The sequence below is a fragment of the Phoca vitulina genome, unplaced genomic scaffold, assembly GCF_004348235.1.
Source record: "Phoca vitulina isolate PV1807 unplaced genomic scaffold, GSC_HSeal_1.0 scaffold25, whole genome shotgun sequence".
In the NCBI taxonomy this organism is placed as follows: domain Eukaryota; kingdom Metazoa; phylum Chordata; class Mammalia; order Carnivora; family Phocidae; genus Phoca; species Phoca vitulina.
In genome coordinates this window covers 17,908,690-17,914,689 of record NW_022589728.1, presented here as the reverse complement: position 1 = coordinate 17,914,689, position 6,000 = coordinate 17,908,690, and positions in this window count along the sequence as shown.

The window sequence follows — 6,000 nt, the reverse complement described above, 5'->3', positions numbered from 1 at the left end:
CAAAAATGTACTATTTTAATAATTATTTTTTAAGCTTAATTATAAAATTGCATACACACAGTAAAAATCCAAAGAGTAGAGAATGGTATACAATAAAAAATTAAAATACCACTTTCCCCACAAACCCCAAGTTTCACTCCCTAGAGGCATGCATTGTAAACAGTTGCAAAATTTTATATACCATATTTTGTTTATTCATTCACTCATCATTCACTCATCATTCACTCATTTGCTCCTCTCAACGGATATTTGGTTGTTTCTACCTTTTGGCTATCATGAGTAATGCTGCTATGAACATTGGTGTACAAGTATTTGAGTCTCTGCTTTCAGTTCTTTTGGGTATATACCCTGAAGTGGAATTGCTGGATCACAGGGTAATTCTATGTTTAATTTTTTGAGGAACCGCCAGATTGTTTTCCCCCGTGGCTGCACTATTTTACATTCTCACCAGCAATGCACCAGCAATGATACAAGGGTTCCAATTTCTCCGTATCCTTACCAATATTTGTTATTTTGTTGTTGTTGTTGTTTTGATAACAGCCACCCTAATGGGTGTGAACTGTATCTCACTGCAGCTTTGATTTGCATTTCCCTAATAGCTACTTATATTGAGCATCTTTTTCATGTGGTTATTGGCCACTTGTATATTTTCTTTGGAGAAATGTCTTTTCATGTCCTTCGTCCATTTTTGCACTGAGTTGTTTGGTTTTTTTCATTGTTGAGTTTAGGAGTTCTCCATATATTCTGGATATTTACCCCTTATCAGATATGTGCTTTGCAAACATTTTCTCTCCCATTCTATGGATTATCTTTTCACTCTCTTGACACTGTCTTTTAATGCACAAAAGTTTTATTTTGGTGAAGTCCAATTTATCTATTTTACTTTCTGTTGCTTGTGTTTTTGGTGTCAAATCCAAGAAATTATCCCCAAATCCAAACTGATGAAACTATTCCCCTGTTTTCTTCTAAGAGTGTTATAGTTTTAGCTCTTATATTTAAGTCTTTGATCTATTTTGAGTTAATTTAAGAACTTCATTCTTTTGTATATAGATACTGTTTTCTCAGTACCATTTGTTGGAAAGATTGTCTTTTCCCCATTGAATAGTCTTAGCATCCTTGTCAAAGATCAATTGACCATTTATGCAAGTGGATATTTTTTAGGTATAAAGGGAATATATTCACATTATTTTTTGTGCGTGGAGTCCAATGTGGGACTTGAACTCACGACCCTGAGATCAAGACCTAAGCTGAGATCAAGAGTTAGAGGCTTAACCAACTATGCCACCCAGGTGCCCCAAGTTATTCACATTAATCAAGGTCATCTGGCAACCCTGAGTCCCTACATTGACTTTCTTAAGTCCCTTTGAAGGTGATAGACTTGAAAGGGAGAGGGGAATTCTAAATTCCAAAAATCCCTTTACTATTAAGAACAAAGTTTAAAGGAGTAAACATTAAATTTTGGCTAGGAAAAGGAGTCTCAAGAAATGACTTAAATGAAGTTTCCATTAGAGAGGAAGGAGAAATACAAAGGCTTCAATAGAAAAAGAGAGGTAAGAAAATGAAAGGTCAAAAGTCAGGTCTAAGTTCTTTACTCCACCCTCAGCGCTGGAGCTAGTGAAGTAGAAAAACATATGTTAGTTTGGAGGTGAGGTCTGAGGTAGAAATGTAAATTTGGGCAATATCAGTACATGCTTTTATCAAAAGTGGGAATGGATACTAGGCAGCCAAAAATTAATAAATAGTATAGCGACTGGAATATGTTTATATGTTGCTGGAGTGGTCCATTGGTAAGGGAGAGATAGATGAGGCAGAAGAGAGAAGACACTTGAAGGAGCATCCTTGAGCAGGAGAGAACCAAGAGCCTTTAACAGGAGGGACACTTTGGGCAGCAACAAGACAGCATGAGAAAGCAGGCACTAATGTACGGAGGGGTGTGAACTGGATGGTGATTTCCCAGCTGGTGGCTTCTCTTTGTTCAATGGAGAAGAAAGAATGTTCCAGTTATCAATTTACTGTCTTTCATCTCCAGATCTAACCCATATTACCTGCTCTGTGATAATGGACCTGGACCATATAAACATTTCTCTTTTGCCAAACATATAATGTTAAGGTTTGTCAGCAAACGGTACTGAAGGGAGATTGCAGGAGGAGCTTCTCTTCCTGTTTCTGGTTTGCTCCTTTCAACGGGTTCCTACGGTGCCCTGTGGCCAGCACCACATAGCACCTTCCTGTGGGTAGCTTCCCCTAGCGATCCAGAGGGCACCTTACTTCTCTACCATTCACTTAGCCACAAAGTCTGGGGTGGCCTCCACCAAATCTGTTCCTTGCTAGGTTCTGTCTCAGCTCAGAGGGGGTGGCAGCTTCAATATGTTATTTCCATATGCTTTAAAATTTTCTTTTTCTCTTAATAGATAATCCCTTATTACAGTTAATTCTTTTTTTTAAGTTTCTAGTTATTTATTCATTTAAGTAACCTCTACACCCAACATGGGCTCAAACTCATGACCATGAGATCAAGAGTCGCACACTCTTCCGACTGAGCCTGCCAGGTGCCCCTACAGTTAATTCTTTATATTAAATTTTCCTGTTTAAAATACTTTGTGGTTTCTCTTTGTGGTCTCTTAAAGGGTCCTGACTTACCTAATAAGTTATAAGCTAAGAATGTGGGGAGGGGAAAGAGGAGGTTTGGGGAGAAATGGGCTGAAATAGTCTGGAAAAGGGAGTAAATAAATTTGCCAAACAAAATTGGGATTTCCATTACACTGTTTAGATGTATGGTAATTCATTTTACCAGTCTCTGGATATTTTGGTTGTTTAAAACACACACACACACACACACACACACACACACACACTGTGGATGTGGATGGATATTCTTCTAATCTGTCTACCTATGCTTTTGGAGACATCTTTTCTTTCCTTTCTTTTCCCTTCCTTTTCTTTCTTTCTATCTATTTATTTTTGACTGCTGTGACGGCTGACTCCTTGAAAAGACCACCAAAATAACCTGTTGGTAGAACAAAGACAAGTTTGGGCACTTGGGTGGCTCAGTTGGTTAAGCGTCTGCCTTCGGCTCAGATCATGATCCCAGGGTCCTGGGATTGAACCCCACTGCTCAGTGGGGAGCCTGCTTCTCCCTCTCCCTCTGCCTGCCGCTCCCCCTGCTTGTGTGCTCTCTCTCTGTCAAATGAATAAATAAAGTCTTTTTTTTAAAAAAGAACAAAGTCAAGTTCATTGCTTATCACAAAAACTTGTAAGGAGGGAAGGATAAGAGAAATAAGGGAGACTACTGCCTTGACAGTCTTAGCTTCTTAGACAGGGAGGGAATGGCAGGATATTATAAGGTTTTTCAGAGTCTGGATTAGGATGAATCTTTTTTTTTTTTTTAAAGATTATTTATTTGAGAGACAGAGTGTGTAGGGTGAGGGGCAGAGGGAGAGAATCTCAAGCAGACTCCCTGCTGAGCGCAGAGCCCATCATAGGACTCAGTCTCACAACCCTGAGATCATGACTTGAGCCAAAATCAAGAGTCAAGGGGGCTTATTAGGTTTGGGCAAAATTCATGACCTAATTTATAATAGACATAGCTCTGAATCTTGGATAGAAACAGTCATTTGATGAGCCTGGTGGAGTGATCTGTGTCCTAAGAAGGGCATATTTATTCTCATGAGGAATAACTGAGTTGGTCTATGGTTGGGGTGGAGGGGGGGAGGTACTTCCCAGAAGTTTGAGTTATGTAAAGTTTCCTAGACAAAACAGCCAAAGCCAAATCCCTGTAAGAAAAAAAATAATAAATTGTTTTTCATCAAAATGAAACTTCTATTTGAATGACACTATTAAAAGAATGAAAAAGGGGTGCCTGGGTGGCTCAGTCGTTAAGCGTCTGCCTTTGGCTCAGGTCATGATCCCCGGGTCCTGGGATCGAGCCCCGTGTCAGGCTCCCTGCGAGCCTGCTTCTCCCTCTCCCACTTCCCCTCTTGTGTTCTCTCTTTCACTGTCTCTCTCTGTCAAATAAATAAATAAAATCTTTAAAAATAAATAAAATAAAATAAAGAATGGGAAAAAAAACAAGTTATAGACTGGGAGAAAATACTTGCAAATGATATCAGATAGCAAATAAGCATTTTAAAAGATGCTCAGTATTCTTCAGGGAAAGGCAAATTAAAAGTACAATGAAATATCACTACACACCTATTTGAGTGTCTAAAGCAAAAGACTGACCATACCAAGTGTTGACAAGAATATGAAACAACCAGAACTCTCAAGCACTGCTGATGGGAATAAAAAATGGTAATAACCACTCTGGAAAACAGTTTGGCCGTTTCTTATGTTAAACGTTAAACACACACCTACCACGCAATGCAGCCATTCTACTCCTAGGTATTTATCAAGAGAAATAAAAGCACATGTCCATACAAAGACTTACATGAATATTCATAGCAGCTTTATTTGTTATAGCCAAACACTGAAACCTCCAAATGTCCATCAATGGGTCTACAGATAAACAAATAGTGGTATAGCCAAATATGGGAAAACTGTTCAACACTAAAAAGGAATTAACTGTTGTTACATACAACGGCATGGATGAATTTAAAAATGATTATGCTGAATGAAAGAAGCCAACAAAAAAGTACAAACTGGAGCGCCTGGGTGGCTTGAGTCGGTTAAGCATCTGACTCTTGGTTTCAGCTCAGATCATGATCTTGGGGTCGTGGGATTGAGCACCCCTCCCCTCCCGCTCCATGCTCTGCAGGGCGTCTGCTTGAAATTCTCTCTCCCTCTCCATCTGTCCCCTCCCCCCACTCGAGTGCAAGCTTGCTCTCTCTCAAATAAATAAATTAATTTAAAAAATTCTCTCTGCCCCTCCCCCTCCTCTAAAAAAAAAGAGTATATACTGTATGATTGCATTTAAGCAAATTATAGAAAAATGCAAACTAATCTATAGTAACAGAAAGTAAGTCAGTGGTTGCTTGGGGAAGGGGTTTGAAGGTGGGGTTTGGGGGCCATGAAGGAGACATTACAAAGGAGCATGAGGAAATGTTTGGGAGTGATGAATATATTCATTATCTTTAATGGGATGTTTCACACGTATCCACATGTCAAAACTTACAAATTTTTCGTTTTAAATATGTTCAATTCTTTGTATGTCAATAAAGTTGTGTTAAAGAAAAGCTATTTTTGCTTTTGTGGCAATTTTGAGGCAGAAGTTGAACTGAAAATTTGAACCCATCCTTCCTCAGAATTCCTGCACCCTCCGTCATGCACCTATAATGTTATCTTCCTTTTCAGAGTAATTAAAAGAGAGCTCTTGAGGCTTACAGCAATACCCCCAAAGCTTAAAGTTAAGATTACCTGCTGAGGCAAACACTGTTGACAGTCTTCTTAACAGCCATTCCCCTTTCTCTTTCTTTTCTGCCACAACCTACCTTCTCACATTACAAACTGATAATCTCTGGACATGTAACCTAACCATGGTTAATGGTACCTGAAGGCCATTCTGGGTAAGATTTTCCACCCAGATTAAAAGAGAAGAAAAATAAAATGTACCTTCTTCCTGCCTTTGGATGTTGTTACAAGAAAATGTGATGTTTATAGCTGTGGGAGCCTTTTGGCAACCATGAGGGAAAATCAAGAGTCTCAGAAGACCACAAACTCTGACAATGCTGCACTGCTGAATTAACCAACCCTAGAGCCAGCTACCTCTGGACTTCCTGCAATGTGGAATAATACACTACTCATTTTTTAAAAGCCATTTAGTTGCATTTCTTGTTACTTGCAGTTGAGCACATTACATCTATTTAATGGATGACAAACAATTAAAATAACTGACAAAATGATAATCTGAAAATGGGTGTCTCTGGAGTTTTAGGAACACCTAAATTTTAGTCATGGAATTTAACTGTATCCAGTCTGAAGAAAGAACATATTAAGTCATTAAGACAGTGGCCCCTTCCATATTCTATCCTTCCAGGTCAGGTATCTCTTGGAAGCGATGCTAAT